Source organism: Bos grunniens, chromosome 2 (genome assembly GCF_055505025.1).
Source record: "Bos grunniens cultivar Pamir isolate PY7600 chromosome 2, Bosgru_T2T1.0, whole genome shotgun sequence".
NCBI lineage: Eukaryota > Metazoa > Chordata > Mammalia > Artiodactyla > Bovidae > Bos > Bos grunniens.
In genome coordinates this window covers 97,400,763-97,418,487 of record NC_141166.1, presented here as the reverse complement: position 1 = coordinate 97,418,487, position 17,725 = coordinate 97,400,763, and the positions used below count along the sequence as shown (strand labels likewise).

Sequence of the window (17,725 nt, the reverse complement as noted above, 5' to 3'; positions counted from 1 at the left end):
TTGATCTCCAATTTAGCTTCTCTTGCAATCCTTCCCCATGTAGGCAGTAGAGACCCCATTCTTTCAGTTACTTGGGGTCCAAACCTTAAAGTCAGCTTTGGCTCCTTTCTTTCTCTTATACCCCACAGTCTATTAGTTGGTACATGCTGCCATCTCTACCTTGGAAGTAGATCAACATCCAAACAGTTTTACTCTTTTCACCACTACCATCAAGCCACCATCACCTCCAGCTTGGATTTTGTAAACAGCCTTCTAAATAGCAACAACCCTGCTTTTGTTCTTGTCTCCTTGTCACCTCTGCTCACAACCGCCAATGGCATTTCTGTGTAAAGTCAAAAATCCCACCTCTGAAAAATACAACCAAACAAAACAACCCAAAAATGTACCTTACAATGGTCTACAAGGCTTTATATACAATCTCTTCTGACTGCTCAAACCATATTTCTGTTTTACAGTAAGTCCCCTGTATACGAAAAACTTCAAGTTACAAAGTTTCAAAGATGCCAACGTGCATTCCATCCATGTCTGGCATGAGTGAAATTGCATCTTGCCCTCTGTCTCTTGTTGCTGACGATCTGTCAGTTCTCCCATCTCCCATGTCCTCTCCCTCCTCCAGTCCATAACTCTTCTTGCCTGTTCACTCAATGCCAGCCTCATATGCCATCTGTTGTACTACACTACTGTAGTTTTCAAGGTGCATGCTAAGTCACTGCAGTCATGTCTGACTCTGTGCAACCCTATGGACTGTTGCCTGCCAGGTTCCTCTGTCCATGGGATTCTCCAGGCAAGGATACTGGAGTGGATAGCCATTCCCTTCTCCAGGGACTCTTCCCGACCCAGGGATCAAACCCGGGTCTCCTGCATTGGCAGGTGGATTCTTTACCACTTGCCACCTAGGAAGCATGCCAGTTCTGGATAGGAACCTAAATTTTATTAACTACCAGGAATAGATATAGAATATCTATACTAAGGGATAGATATATGTTGCCTCTGACCTGGCAGTTTTGAAAAGGATTGCATCTACCTTACTAGAAGACGTTATGGATCACTCTGAAACAGACAAGAGCTGATTTGACCTTCAATTAGATATTCATACCCAAATTTATGCAAAAAATGGTTATGGGCCTACCCCACTCTGCATTACTTAAGCATACAATTAATAGGCATGTACAATTAAAAGAATGAAAACAAAATGAAACAAAAAAGAGAATGCAAATAGTGGTAATGAGCTAAGTGAAACCTTTGATACTAACTTCTTTTTGGGGTGCAGATCTAATATTTACATTTCCATTATTTACTTAAGGGTTTATGTAATTCACTGGTTAATAACCTAGAAACATGTCTTCAAAATTGTTCTTCAAACTTCAAATTTTGAAGACAAACATGTCTTCAAAATTAAGAGTAGACCATGAAAGGAAAAAATAACATTTGTCAGACCAATTGATAGGTCAAATTAAAATATTTATTAAAGTTATATAATATAAATTCCATAAGAAATCATTATAATAAGAAATTTTTTTCCTTGTGATGAAGGGAAAACTTACTTTTCTAACTCTCTTCTAAGGTCATCACTGAAACAGGGGATCTGTATGTTTAATTACAATATCATGAATACTTAAATTTGTCTCATACTGAGAAAGTCATATGATTACAGCTAGCACACTGATTTTTGCTACATGACCTTTCAATTGGAAAACTCAAACCATCTTGCCTTAGAATGTTCTGTTAACTTTCCACTCTATCTGACAAAAAGAAAAATCAGAGAAGTGTCTGACATCCAAGCAGTTTGCACAAGAACTGTCACAAGGATATTTGAAATCCATAGGTAATACATTCATGATCCAGTAGTCAAAGCTACGGCTCTTGGTATGGAAGCAATGTACTCTCCGTGTTTTGCATTTTTCTAGATTATGATTCTTTAAGTTTTTTTTTAAATGGTTCAATCTATAAGGAGAAAATGTAGACAAACGTGCCTGTGTGAGTGCTAAGTCGCTTCAGTCGTGTCCAACTCTTTGTGACCTTATGGACTGTAGCCCACCAAGCTCCTCTGTCCAAGGGATTCTCCAGGCTAGAATACTGGAGTGGGTTGCCATGCCCTTCTTCAGGGAATCTTCCCAACCCAGGGATCGAGCCTGCATCTCCTACGCCTCCTGCACTGCAGGTGAATTCTTTACTGCTGAGCCACTGGAGAAGCCCATAGTAACAGATAAAGCAATTTCAGTGAAATTCAATTTCCTTCAGTTTGGAAGGTTGCACAAACTCAGTTCTGCAGGATAATATAGAGTAAAACTTTATACATTTGTGAATAATCCTGCTACATTCTAATTCACAACTCTTTTTCCCAATATAAATGCATATTTCCAAGTTATGGGCCCTTTAAATATAAGAAAATGGAACTAAAAATTTATATGGAGCATCTTTCTATATGCCATCTTATTATTTAGTATAATATTCCAACCTTTCTCAAGTGTTTACTATGTGCCAGATTTTGTTCTTGGTGCTGAGGTCAAAACTTACTAGCAAACACAGTCACTGACCATAGGGACTTTACTATATCTCCAATCACTTTCAAATTTTATTTCACAAAAAAATTAACAAGTATGCATTTGCTGCAGTATGTGGTACAGTAAAAATAACTCACAGAGGGCCACGTCTAAACGCAAGATTCAACCTTAGAGTCTAATAGAGACCCATCAGTGCCCAGTGTGTGAGTTCTATGATGTTTCTTGTTCAAAAAAGCAAGAATCCAAAACTCTATGTATTTTATACAAAGATAGTTTTATGCAATGCCATCTCTCTTCTGATTTATTTAATATAAGTAAAGCTTTCACCTGAGTATCCTAAATTATTTTTACTATCAATAACGCAATATTGACCCTAAATTTTCCCACTACACATATATTTTTTTTTAAATTTTGGCCACTGCTATCATAGTTATTGAAAATAACAAACTGTCATAAAACCATACATCATTACCACATTTGGCTTATTTAAGGAACAGTAGCCTTTGGTTAACAATTGCCTTCAGAATTTCCAATCCAGATGACTCATGCATATTTGAAGCAAATATTTCACTACAAAATAAAGAATTATATCAAATTACATTTAAGTTTCTTCAATGCTTTATTCAGATGTGTACACAGTGTCATTTGTATAGAATGCTAAGTAAAAAGTAACAGTTAATTGGGGGGGGGCTATTGCTATAAAAATGTTATCTTTTATATATATATCACAGCATTACTTATTATTAGCTTCACACATAGCACTTTGTCTTTGATTTACGCAAACAACTGTAAATGTTTTATATATTTGTGAGGAAGTGAATGATATTAGACCATCAATCCACAGGGACTGCAAATCAGGGGGAAAAAAGGGCTATTACATTTCAGAAGCTGTTAAATCAGTTGTGCCCCCTGGCTGATTTTGTCAGCTATATTTGCTGTGGGTAAAACCGTTGATGCCTGGAATACTGGCGCAGCCCTGAGAGTGTTGGAGAGTAAATAGCAGCGAAGTTGTAAACTACAGCACACATCTCACACTTAACGCGTAAGCCCAGCTTACACTTTCCTCTGAATAAATCCAGCAGCTTTAAAAAGAGCAAGAGAGAGAAATAAAGAAAAGTTGGGGGGTGGGGAGGGAAAACTGGGCCAGGCCTTCTGTCACTGCCTCCAGCTTTAGCCCCTCAGCAGCCTGCCAAGAGGACACTGTTCCTGCCAGTTGTAAATTTTAATTGGCCATCTGGGGAAAGCACAAACCACTGACTAGAGATTAATCAGCAAATTAACCCAGGCATAATACACATTTCCCAATGGGCCTGAAGCAGCTCTAGGCTGGGCCAGAGCAGCCTGGGATGCAGGAGAACTTGTGTAGAATGCTGTTATTGCTTCCTGCCATGCAGGAGAACATTATCTCAGAGTCCTGAAATTCCCTTCTGTGTGACCTTGTTAGTGCCCCTGATTTGTATGGCGGTCGCAAAGAGCTTTTTTTTTTTTTTGGTAAAGTGCTAAACACAGATGGCACAGGTACTGTGATTGCTGGGAAAAGTGTTGATGAATCAGGGAAAGTGACAACTTTTCTCTGGTGGGCTATTCACTTGGTTTGCTAAAGTACCTACAGGAAGAAACAATAGTGTACCTGGATTTTAACCAGCTCGGTGAATCACCAGAGAATCATATTTATTTAGCCAGTTTCTTGTGTGATGCAAAGTGCCTTTTCACAGCCTCTATCTTGTAAAAGCAAATTTGTAAATAATAAAAACTTCATAAAGCCTAGGTTACCAATATTAAACCAAATGCGTGCTAATATAGAATGATGTGGCCTCAACATTTTCACCAAAAGTCTTCTAGTTAGCTCACAGGCATGCCTTGAGCCAAGACAGGAAAAGAGGATAACCATTAAAGTGAGGGACTGGTGAGAAACTGGGAGTGGTTTTGACAGACGGTGAATAAAATGACTTTTCATGGAAGAAGTAGTCTTTACACAGCTTCTGAAATAATGGAAAAGGAAGAGCTCTGTGCATTTTAAACAAGGATCATTAGGATACAGAATATCAAGAAGACTCAGGTAATACTGCTGCTGCTGCTGCTAAGTCGCTTCAGTGGTGTCCGACTCTGTGCGACCCCATAGACGGCAGCCCACCAGGCTCCCCCGTCCCTGGGATTCTCCAGGCAAGAACACTGGAGTGGGTGGCCATTTACTTCTCCAATGCATGAAAGTGAAAAGTGAAAGTGAAGACACTCAGTTGTATCCGACTCTTAGCGACCCCATGGACCCCATGGACTGCAGCCTACCAGGCTCCTCTGTCTATGGGATTTTCCAGGCAAGAGTACTGGAGTGGGGTGCCATCACCTTCTCTGAGGTAATACTATAAAGCCCAAATAAAAGACACATTGAATAAACTTGCTTTAAGGGGCCTAAGGAAAGTTAAAAGGTGATATGACCACAGAATATCAGGGAAAATAGAACATTTTCATCTTCTTGACAGATGTATGTCCAGAATTTAGCATAGTACTTAGTGTCATGGCATATGGTAGGCACGCAACATTTTTTATGAAAGAAGACATATCCAGCTTTAATAAAATCAGACACCACTGTGGTATCAGACACACCTCCTACTGCCTTTTCTTTCCAGTCTAGATGGAATAAGCAGTAGACTATGTTATGAGGGTCCCTACTCAAACCATACTTGAAGCCCCAATTCATAGGCTGAAAAGAGACCTATGTTATCACCTAGTGTGAAGACCTTGAACTTTACTCAATTAGTTAGTAATGGACTTGAAGTATTAAGGCTGTTATACACTTAGGGAGAAAGTGGAAGATGCAGTGATCTGAGGTTACGAGCAAGCAGAGGCAGCCAATGCCGTGAACAAAAGTGGAGCCAACTTGCTGGGAGGAACAGCAAGGAATGAGCAGGCAACCCCGAGAGCCAGGAAGCAGCCTCTCCATCTCAGTCCCATCCTACTGGAAGGCTACCTCTACATTTTTTCCCTGGCCTCTGATGTTATGTGGTTTCAATGAGTTTACATGGCATTCTGATCATTTCAACCAAAAGAAGCTTGACCAAAACAACCATAAATGGCAACAGCAGCATCATAAGCCAACAGCCTGAGAAGACTAATAAAACTAGTAACCATTCCCACGCCCCTTCCAACAGCGCAAGCATTTAGGATCAATGCTGGTCATTTTCAGAAATACAAGTCATGGTGGATTATTTTATATGGCTCTGCCCTGACCCATCGCTAAATCACACAGACCCATTTCACCTGCCTCTGGCAAAGCAGATAGATTCTTTTCCTTCACAACCAGGTATAGATTTCTTTCTGTTTTATTACATTATTGCAAGTAATGCTGTCTGCCAAACCACATGCCCTTAAACTGAAATGGCTTCTGGCCGAGCACTGGGTTAACCGTAACAGTAAATCAGTCAATATGCACAGCCTAGAGACCACAGCCGTTAAATAGATGTCTTTGGCTTTAGGTGGGGAACCCTCAAACACCCAACTCAGTCCCTAATAAGACCTTCTAAAAAGATTTTATTTCAAATAGTATTTTAAATCACATAGCAGTTTATCATGAGACTTTTGTTTTTTTATTGTGAGGTTTTATATGGAATATAAAGGCACGAAAAGAGAATCGGTGACAGGTGTGCAATAATTCAATAACTGGTAAAAAGAAAATATTAGTCTTTCAGAATTTGTAATATTCCAAAAAAACTTTAAGAGTTGAAATGTCTGGCCTCTGCTTACCCTGTCTGACTTGCTCTGGCTGTGTTTTCTGCATACTGGAAATAATTCCTAACACAACAGTTACTAAGAGAGTTTAGTCAGTATTTTCAGTGTGCACTGGTAGATGGATTTCTTTATCTCCTCTGGGAAACTTATGATCCAAAGGTTAGAGCATGATCAAATAAACCCTGGAGAGTTTGTGTGCTTTCTTCTGAATTATCCCAAAGCTTTCCTGTCTAACTTCATCTCTGTTGCTCCTACCTTACATCATCTCAATCACATATATAAAAAACTAGAGGAAATGGTGTTTACTTGTTTGTAAGGCAGAGACATTACTTTGCCAACAGAGGTCTGTCTAGTCAAGGCTATGGTTTTTCCAATAGTCATGTATGGATGTGAGAGTTGGACTATAAAGAAAGCTGAGCACTGAAAAATTGATGCTTTTGAATTGTGGTGTTGGAGAAGACTCTTGAGAGTCCCTTGGACTGCAAGGAGATCCAACCAGTACATCCTAAGGGAGATCAGTCCTGAATATTCATTAGAAGGACTAATGCTGAAGCTGAAACTCCAATACTTCGGCCACCTGATATGAAGAGCTGACCCATTTGAAAAGACCCTAATGCTGGGAAAGATTAAGGGCAGGTGGAGAAGGGGACAACAGAGGATGAGATGGTTGGATGGCATCACTGACTCAAATGGACATGAGTTTGGGTAGACTCTGGGAGTTGATGATGGACAGGGAGGCCTGGTGAGCTGCAGTCCATGGGGTTGCAAAGAGTCAGACACAACTGACTAAACTGAACTGAACTGAAAGGCATCAGAGATACTTCATAAGAAGATACCTGGCATACTAAGGTACAGAGTAGTAAAAAGATGATATTATAATATAGATCATGTATTATTCTGCTTTGATATAATTTTCCATATATTTTAGTGAAATGAAGAAATGGATATGTGGTAACATTTTGAGTTTATGTATTTCTTTTTCCTAAACATCTTGAAGTAACTCACAATCTTATATTGTTTTATCTTTATACCGAGAAATGAAACAGTTTACCATAGGTTCTTTCACACAACATAGATAAGGTATAAAAATGGAGTCAAGGAAGCTGAGATACATAATAATCAGCTAAATAACAGAAGATTAATTCACAAGAGTGTCTGTTGCACAGGAAAAATGTGAAGTATATTTGTGTTTGATTTGCTTAAAACAGCATTCTCCATGGTCCTTTGAAGCTGGTTTCACCTTTCTTCTTCCCCTTTTCCTACCTACTCAATGGACATGAATTTTCACAAACTCCTGGAGACAGTGAAGCACAGGGAAGCCTGGTGTGCTGCAGTCAATGGGGTCGCAGAGCTGAATACAACTTAGAGACTGGACAACAACAAACCTATATATCCAGTGCCCCACCAACCTGGAAATTTTCTGTTTCTGTAAACGTCCTGATTTCCTATGGCTTGCACACACTCTACTCCTTAACAGGTTCCAACCTCTTTCATTCATTTTTTTATCTAGAGAATTTCCACTCATCTTCAAGATCTCAGCTTTGAGAAGCTTTTTACATGGACAGAGTTGCTTTGGTCTTGCAGTTTCCACCAGAACTTTGGCCATACCATTTCTTTAACTCTTATCTTGGTTAATATTGAAAATTATCTGCACTTATGTCTTCCCAATTGCAGATGGTGACTGCAGCCATGAAATTAAAAGACGCTTACTCCTTGGAAGGAAAGTTATGACCAACCTAGATAGCATATTCAAAAGCAGAGACATTACTTTGCCAACAAAGGTCCGTCTTGTCAAGGCTATGGTTTTTCCTGTGGTCGTGTATGGATGTGAGAGTTGGACTGTGAAGAAGGCTGAGCGCCGAAGAATTGATGCTTTTGAACTGTGGTGTTGGAGAAGACTCTTGAGAGTCCCTTAGACTGCAAAGAGATCCAACCAGCCCATTCTGAAGGAGATCAGCCCTGGGATTTCTTGGGAAGGAATGATGCTAAAGCTGAAACTCCAGTACTTTGGCCACCTCATGGGAAGAGTTGACTCATTGGAAAAGACTCTGATGCTGGGAGGGATTGGGGGCAGGAGGAGAAGGGGACAACAGAGGTTGAGATGGCTGGATGGCATCACTGACTCAATGGACGTGAGTCTGAGTGAACTCCGGGAGTTGGTGATGGACAGGGAGGCCTGGCGTGCTACGATTCATAGGGTCGCAAGGAGTTGGACATGACTGAGCAACTGAACTGAACTGACTGATGTCTTCTCAATTAGGACTTGAATTATTTGAGGGCTAAACTCAACACCCAGCATAATATTCCATATAAGGTAGATAATCCGTAAAATATTTGGTGCATGAGAATACTAATAAATTATTTGCTGCAAAAGTATTAGCATTAAGGATATAGGCAAAGAGCCTCCATTCTCTGAATGCATTTCAGAACTAATTTTGTTTAACTTTGGCTTCCCATGTGATGTCAGTGGTAAAGAACCAGCCTGCCAATGCAGGAGACATAAAAGATGTGGGTTCGATCCCTGGGTCAGGAAGATTCCCTGGAGGAGAGCATGGCAACCCACTCCAGTATTCTTGCATGGAGAATCTCATAAACAGAGGAGCCTGGCGGACTACAGTCCATAGGGTCGCAAAGAGCTGGACACAACTGAATCAACTTAGTGCACACACGCACTTGTTTATCTTGATGAGAGAGACTCAGGTATTTCAGGTATATAATTGAAGATGGCATTGAATTTCAAAGGTTCTCTAACTCTACAAACTTGTTTGTGAGATAATATTCATACAATTAAATGTATTTGGATGACCATGATTTTCATAGCTTCAATTTTTTTACCAACTTGAAAATAATGTATGTGTAATTAAATACACTGAATTTAAGTGTACAAGTCATTGAGTTTTGCCAAATGTATATACCTTACAATCTGTGTAACTCATAACCCTATCACGATATAGAATATTTGAATCACCCAGAAAGTTTCCTCCAACCCCTTTGCACTCAATCCATTTCATGCCACTCGCCCAAGCAACCACTACTCTTATATTTATCAATATAGATTAGTTTTGAATCACCTAGGACTTGATATAAACAAACTCTTAAGTACACACTTTGCTGCATCTTCTTTTTTTTGTTATGGTAGTGATGTGTATCAGAGTTTTGCTCATTTTTATTATTGAATACTATTTCATTATATGAATGTACAACATTTTGTGTATCCACTCACCAGTCAATGGGTATTTGGGTTTTTAATAGGTTTTAGCTATGGGGCTTCCCTGGTGGTTCAATTGGTAAAGAATCCACCTGAAATGCAGGAGACCTGGGTTCCATCCCTGAGTTGGCAAGATCCCCTGGAGGAGGGCATGGCAACCCACTTCAGATTTCTTGCCTGGAGAATCCCATGGGCAGAGGAGCCTGGTGGGCTACAGTCCATGGGGTCACAAAGAGTGGACACACTGTGTGACTGAGCACAGCACAGCACACCATTATGAAGAAAGCTGTTTGTATTTGTATATGTCTTCCTGTTATTTGTATAGGTCTTTTGTATATGTACATTTACAAATGTATATATGTACATTTGTATATGTCTTCCTGTTATTTTTTAACTTCTTCTGGCTAAATACCTAGGAGTAGAATTGTTATGTCATGTGATAAACATGTATTTAAGTTTACAAGAAATTGATAAAATATTTTCTTAAGTTTTTGTACCATTTTATATTCCCACAGCAATGTTTGAGAGTTCTAGTTGCTCTTTACATTGGGCCAGCTTTGTGAAAAACACCATTGGTATTTTGAAGGAACTGGACTCAATCTGTAGAGATTGCTTTGAGTAGTATGGACATTTTAACAATATTGATTCTTCCAATCTATGAGTACTGTATATATTTTCATTTATTTATGCTGTCTTTAATTTCTTTCTTCAGTGTTTCATAGTTTTCAAAGTACAGATCTTTCACCTCTTTGGTTAAATTTATTCCTAGATATTTTGTTCTTTCTGAGGCAAGTGTCATGCAATTGTTTCCTTCATTTCTCTGATAGTTTGTTATTGGTGTGTAGAAACGTCACTGATTTCTGTAGAATGATTTTGTATTCTATAACTGTATTCAATTCATGTTTTAGTTGTAACAGTTTCCTGGTGGAGTCTTCAGGGTTTTCTATATATAGTATCATGTCATTTGCAAAGAGTTAGATTTTATTTCTTTTTTAATTTGAATTACTTTTATTTCTTTTTCCTGCCTAATTGTTGTGGCTAGAACTTCAATTGTTGTTGCTGTTGTTCAGTTGCTAAGTCATGTCTGACTCTTTGCAACCCCATGGACTGCAACATGCCAGGCTCCTCTGTCCTCCACTATCTCCTTGAGTTTGCTCAAATTCATGTCCTTTGAGTCAATGATGCCATCCAACCAGCTCACCCTCTGTTGCCCCTTTCTCTTTCTGCCCTCAATCTTTCCTAGCATCAGGGTCTTTTCCAATGAGTCAGCTCTTCATGTCAGGCAGCCAAAGGATTGGAGCTTCAGCTTCAGCATCAGTCCTTCCAATGAATATTCAGAATTGATTTCCTTTGGGATTGACTGGTTTGATCTTGCAGTCCAAGGGACTCTCAAGAGTCTTCTCTAGCACTGCAATTCAAAAGCACCAATACTATTTGAATAAAAGCGACAAAGGTAAGCAACCCTCTCTTGTCCCTGATCTTAGAGAAAAAGCTTTTATATTTTCTCATCCTTGTTAGCTGTGCATTTATCATACATAACCTTTACTATATTGAGATATGGTTCTTCTATACCCACTTCATTGAGCATTTTTATCATAAATAGATGTTGAATTTTGTTAAATGCTTTTTCTGCATCTATTGAGATGATCATATGATTATTTTGTTAATGCTGTGTATCATATTGATTGATTTGCAAATGTTAAACCACCCTTGCAATACTGGAATGAATTCTACTTGATTGTCTTGCATGATCTTTATAATGTATTATTGAATTTAGTTTGCTAATATTGATTTTTTCATCTATGTCCTATATTACTTAGGTTATTGGCCTATAATTTTATTTTTCTGTGAATGTGTATAGGTTATATGCATATACTATACCAATTTATATAAGAAACTTAAACATCTTTCAAGCATCCTCCAGTCTTCCATGGAGGTCCTGAAACCAATTTCCCACCTTCAGTGTAATAGGCTCATCAAGGATATAGACTTCCAGAAAATAAGTTTATTCTTATCTAGTTGGGTATTCTGCCACATGGCACCACCGATGACTCCTTGGACCTCTTTCAACTGTTACTATACTAGTTTGCTTTTTATCTCTCCGATTTTCCTCACAGACAAACTGTCCTCTGTCCTCTGTCCTCTACATTTGTCTCTTAGCCCCATCTCTTCTTTAATTCATGTAGCTTGAGTTATGCCATACATTTTATTATCTTCAACTATCACTGCATAAGTCAGAGTTTTTTGAGGATTCAAAAACTACCTCAATTATTTTAATAGAAAAAAATTAAACAACTGTTAAACAGCTTACAGAAAACTAAAAAGGCAAAAGGGAAACACTCTGTGGTTAAATCTAGGCTTGTGGACCGAATGGAATCTTTAAAGCTCAGGTGCTAGAAGGGAGCCTGTGGAGCCAAAAGTTAGATCTTTGAGGACAGAGTACTTCTCAGCTAGTACTGGTGTTTAAGAGCTTGAAAGAGGAGTCCCACTGGACTGGGACTCAGTGTTCTGAAGATGAAGCATATTCTGGTTGATGCTGAGTTTTCTGAGAGGAATGTAATGAGGCTGATTTTAATGGCACAGAAAAATTGCAAACTGCAATCGACCGCTACTTGTAGAACCAACTGTCACTACCAGGGTGACTGGAATCAGAAGCAAACAGGAAAGAGTAAGTTTTTTTTTTACCCATCCAGATTTCCAGATTTTCTCCAGTGCCTGTTTTTGGCAAAGCATAATGGGGACCAACTAGCAAAAGAGTTCAACTTCAGCATAAAAAAACAGAGTATTAAAGTGTGAGTTTGACACTAAAAGACAATAGTATAGTAATCACGATGGTTCAGGTATTTGGTTACCCAATATCTGTACACACTTTTTTAATATCAACTTGACTGATAGAAACTACTTTACACTTTGACTCAACAAAATTCTTTGTATGTTCAAGGACGCTCCCAATTTGCTTCAAAACAAGTAGATGTCATGTTTCAAAAATCGTTGTATTCATCTCTGAAAGATAACCACACATTGCGCTAGTTGAGTAGGAGCTAGGCACCATCAACAGCCTACTTCCCATGGTACAACAACCATCATGTGATCACAACAATTTCGGCACATTCTTAACCCAGAATAATCTCTGTTACTGACACCCCAGGATGACAAAGTGCATACCTACTGAAAAGAAGCTGGTACCTAGAATAAGGTATACTGATTACTTGACAACATATTATGCAAAATTTTAAAAATACACAGAAAGCAACCTACACATGTAAACAAGACCTGGGGAAATTTTTAAGAAAGTTAATTGAAAATAAAAGAACATTATATGTAGGGAGGTGAAAGGAGAGGAAAAGAGGGGGAAAGGAAAGGGGAGGGGAAGATGGAAGAATAAAGAGGAATGAAAAGAACAAAAGAAGGGAAAAAAGCATCTCCTAAAATGATAATCACAGTTACCTCCAAGAGGGATTATTAAGATTAAAATTTTACCAATTTTGCATAAAGGGCATATACTATTTTTACAGTCGGGAGAAACTACATATAAGAAAAAAAAATTAAAGCTGCTCCACTGGATCAGGTGATTTCTTTCAGACAGGAAGACTCTCTAAACTCTTGGGAAACAATCAGTTCCTCTAAAATGGGATCAAGTCCTATGCTTTTAGTCGAACTTTTATAAAGCCTTTAGAATAGCACCATGCTCAGATAACCACTCAACAAATGAACTGGACTTATTATTCATTCTTTATAAAATTCTAATGACAAGAATTTTGAAAGATTGATAAATATTTGTTAGAATCAGCAGCAGAGATTATTAGATTTTCCCTAAACTTAGATAACAAAAAAGTATTATCATTTTTCAAAAAATATTTCAGTAATCACATTTAAATTTTTTTATTTTTTAAATTATGGAAGTATAATAACACATTTATAGGAGACTTGGAAAATACAGAACAAAGTTACATATAGTTCCATTATATATTGTTGCTGTTCATTGTTCAATCACGCATCATGTCTGACTCTTTGCAATCCCATGGACTGCAGCACACCAGGCTTCTCTGTCCTTCACTGACTCCTGGAGTTTATTCAAACCATGTCCATTGAGTCAGTGATGCCATTCAACCATCCCATCCTCTCTCGTCCCCTTCTCCTCCTGTCTTCAATCTTCCCCACCATCAGGGTCTTTTCTAATGAGTTGGCTCTTCACATCAGTTGCCAAAGTATCGGAGCTTCAGCTTCAGTATCATTCTTTAGAAGTTTTAGTTGGAGTTTCCACATCAAGCTCTCAAAAATTAATAGAATGAATAGACAGAAGAGTAGAAGTGTATTGTAGACCTGAAAAGCACTATGAACCAATTCAACATAACTAAGATTTATACAATTTTCATACAACAGCAGGACGCAATTTCTATTCAAGTTCCTGTAGACTATAAACCAGGAGACGCTGGAACATATCCAGTGCTATAAAACAAGGTGCAAAAACTTCATGGTCTAAAGGTATTGAAATCATACAGAGTCTGTTCTCTTATCACTGTAGAATTGTTAGAAATCAATATCAAAAGATACTTTAAAATAACCCACATATTTTCAAGTACAAAATGACATTTACTAAGAGAGAACTTTGACTTAGCCATTGAAAGCCTCACTAAAGTTAAGAGACTAAAAAACACAGAAGGTGATTGCAGAGAAGAAAGCATTTAAATGAGAAATTAATATCAGAATGATAAATTAATATCAAAGATATTAAAAACCCCATGTATTTAGAAATGCCCACTTTTAAATGATGAGTGTATCTAGGAAGCCATGAAAAGGAAAATTAGAAAATATTTGTAACAGAATAAAGATGAAAAGAGAATTTTTCAGAATTTGTTGTATGCAGCTGAAGTTGCTCAATGCAGCTAAATAGAGTGTGGAATCTCAAATAAGGTATGAAAATAAATAATAGAGACTAGCATAAAATTTCGTGAAATTTAAACAAAATTTGTACTTTTAGTTAATAATAGTTTATCACTTGTTAATTTCTTGCCTTTTTTTTTTTTTTTTACAGCATGGTATTTCCTTCTACTCTCAGAATTGGAGTAATCACATTTATTTATTGAAATTTTAAGCTGAATTATTATTGAATGAATCATTATAGCAAAGACATTATAGCATTTCTTAGACCACCTGTGATTTTGAATTTTTTCTACCTGTATCTCCTTCTGTGAAAATAAAGCTCCTTTGGAGTCACTACAAGAAGTGGTGTAGGTAGATACAAATTCTTATTTGGGCGCAGGCTCCTCCTCCGGGCTCCGGTTCTGCTGGAGACGCAGCCCAGCGAGTACATCGCTTTACAGCGATCTTCTGAGCGGGTCATCTGGCCTTGCCCTACTGCAAGGGCTGCGGTGTCCCCGCGCGTTCGCAGGCAGGGTGGAAGAGCCAGCCACTCTCCCAGCCTCGGTGGTTTGGTGAACACAAGCCCCAGCGTGCCTGGAGAGTGCAACCCCTCGCCCGGCCCGTCAAGTCCCGGGCGTGAGCCGCGCTGACCGAAGGAGGATGGCAGCCTCTGAAGTAGAGAAGAGCAGCAAGAAGAAGACCGAGAAGAAACTTGCTGCTGGAGAGGAAGCCAAATGGATGGCAGGTTTCATGGGCGTCATGAGTAACATGCGGAAACAGTGATTTAAATCCACCACCCAGCTATAGTTGAATCCACAGTCTACCCAGGGATCTGTACCCAGGGTCAACTTGAATTCACGCTGGGAGGGACTGATTGCAGAACCTTGTTGACAAGCCACACAAATCCAAAGAAAACACTGTGTGATGTGATCCTTATGGTCCAGGAAAGAAAGATACCTGCTCATCGTGTTGTCCTTGCTGCAGCCAGTCATTTTTTTAACTTAATGTTCACAACTAACATGCTTGAATCAAAGTCCTTTGAAGTGGAGCTCAAAGATGCCGAACCTGACATTATTGAACAACTTGTGGAATTTGCTTATACAGCTAGAATTTCTGTGAATAGCAACAATGTTCAGTCCTTGTTAGATGCAGCAAATCAGTACCAGATTGAACCTGTGAAGAAAATGTGTGTTGATTTTTTGAAGAACAAGTTGATGCTTCAAACTGTCTTGGTATAAGTGTATTAGCAGAGTGTCTAGACTGTCCTGAATTGAAAGCAACTGCAGATTACTTTATTCATCAGCATTTTACTGAAGTTTATAAAACTGATGAATTCTACAACTTGATGTCAAGCGAATTACACATCTCCTCAACCAGGACACTCTGACTGTGAGAGCAGAGGATCAGGTTTATGATGCTGCAGTCAGGTGGTTGAAATATGATGAACCTAATCGCCAGCCTTTTATGGTTGACATCCTTGCTAAAGTCAGGTTTCCTATTAAAGAATTTCTTAAGTAAAACAGTACAAGCTGAACCACTTATTCAAGACAATCCCGAATGTCTTAAGATGGTGATAATTGGCATGAGGTATCATCCCCTTTCTCCAGAGGATCGAGAAGAACTGGTAGAAGGCACAAGGCCCAGAAGGAAGAAACATGACTACCGCATAGCCCTGTTTGGAGGCTCCCAACCACAGTCTTGTAGATATTTTAACCCAAAGTTGAAAAAAGATGAGTGTGCTGCACAAGCCTGGAAATGAGACTGTAACTTCAGAAATCTCATTTTATGTCTTGCTTTGCTCTTATAAATGGCACATACTTGGTGCTCTTCTGTATACTCACAAATTCTTAGACTTATAGTGGAAAAATGTAAATAACTGAGGATATAACTACCAATAAAAATTCTTATTCCATCAATTATTACTCATGTCCTAATGTTAACACTATTAGCACCCCATTATAATATTTATTAAATATTTCTGTTGGAAGTTCCACCCTCTCCTTTCTTTTTGCTAAAACTACATCTTAAAAATTTTCACCATTTACTCTTATTTAATATTTTAATATAAGTTGATTGTCTTTATTATTTCTAATATTAAAAGTCAGGAGGCTGATTTCTCTATAAATTATTATTTACCTTGAATTTCCAAAGTGAACATTATTTCATTTTCCATTTCAAGTAGACTGCTTAATAATAAATACTGTATAGGAATTGTTTTAAAATTCTTGAATTTAATATTATTGGAGATGTTAAAATGGTTTTAACTATCATTAATGGAACCCATTGATATGTGTCCTATACCTGTCCCAAATGATTATTTTCACTTAATTGATCTCCTTCAAAGAGACAATTTAAGCAGTACTACTTAATTGAATTATCTAGAATTAAGCAGTATCCCTATAGTGTTGTCTTTAGATATTCCTTGGATATCACTCATGAGAAGCAGCAAATATTTATATTAATTGCTGATTGAAAGATGATAATAAAAAATATTAATTTTTTTCTAGTAGATAAGTAGATAAAGTAGTAGAAATCTTGGGTTGTTATATTTGAATTGAAATGATACTGTTCTTGTTGTCCTTTCATGAATTCTGCTGAGCCTCCTCTTCCCCTTCCCCACTGTATTATTGTACTATTATACTACTATTAGCTATGCCAAAAACTAACAAAGTAGCTAATAGTAGTATATTGGCTGGTTTTGGAGAAGGAAATGGCAACCCACTCCAGTATTCTTGCCTGGAAAATCCCATGGATGGTGGAACCTGGTAGGCTACAGTCCATGGTTGTTGCAAAGAGTTGGACATGACTGAGCAACTTCACTGGGACTGGCTGGCTTAAGCTATCATTCTGGTGGTCACTTTATTTGAAATAAAATAACTTATAAGAGGAAAAGGCAAGCTGTCCTTGAATTTCCCTTAAAGTTTGGAACATAAAATTGTCATAGGCTTTTCCTCATTACATAAAGAAAGGGAAGGTATCCTTATAGCCCCAAATATTCACATCAGCTCCATTACCTGTAAAGAATCACCTGCCAATGCAAGAGACTCAGGAGACTTGGGCTCAATCCCTGGGTCAGGAAGATCCCCTGCAGAAGGGCATGGCAACCCACTCCAGTGTTCTTGCCTGGAGAATCCCATGGACAGAGGAGCCTGGTGGACTACAGCCCATAAGGTATCAAAGAGTCGGACATGACTGAAGTGTAAGCATGCACTCATGCATTTCCAACACTAATCTTTTACCATACAAATTAATTTCAATATCTAAAGAGAAGCATAATAAGAATGTTATCTTAGATTTAAGCATGTTGACTTCTGTGAATTATTTCTACTGAATGTTACTGTATTTTGCCATGGCCTTAGGTGATTTGATAGTCATAATCTACTATTAGCTATGCCAAAAACTAACAAAGTATCCTCCTCTTAAG

The 17,725-nt window shown here is 38.2% G+C and overlaps 1 pseudogene; it reads left to right on the top strand.

The window, feature by feature from the left end:
- Nucleotides 1-14,699: 14,699 nt before the first annotated feature.
- LOC147378380 (kelch-like protein 7) lies at nucleotides 14,700-16,158 on the top strand (annotated as a pseudogene).
- Nucleotides 16,159-17,725: the final 1,567 nt, after the last annotated feature.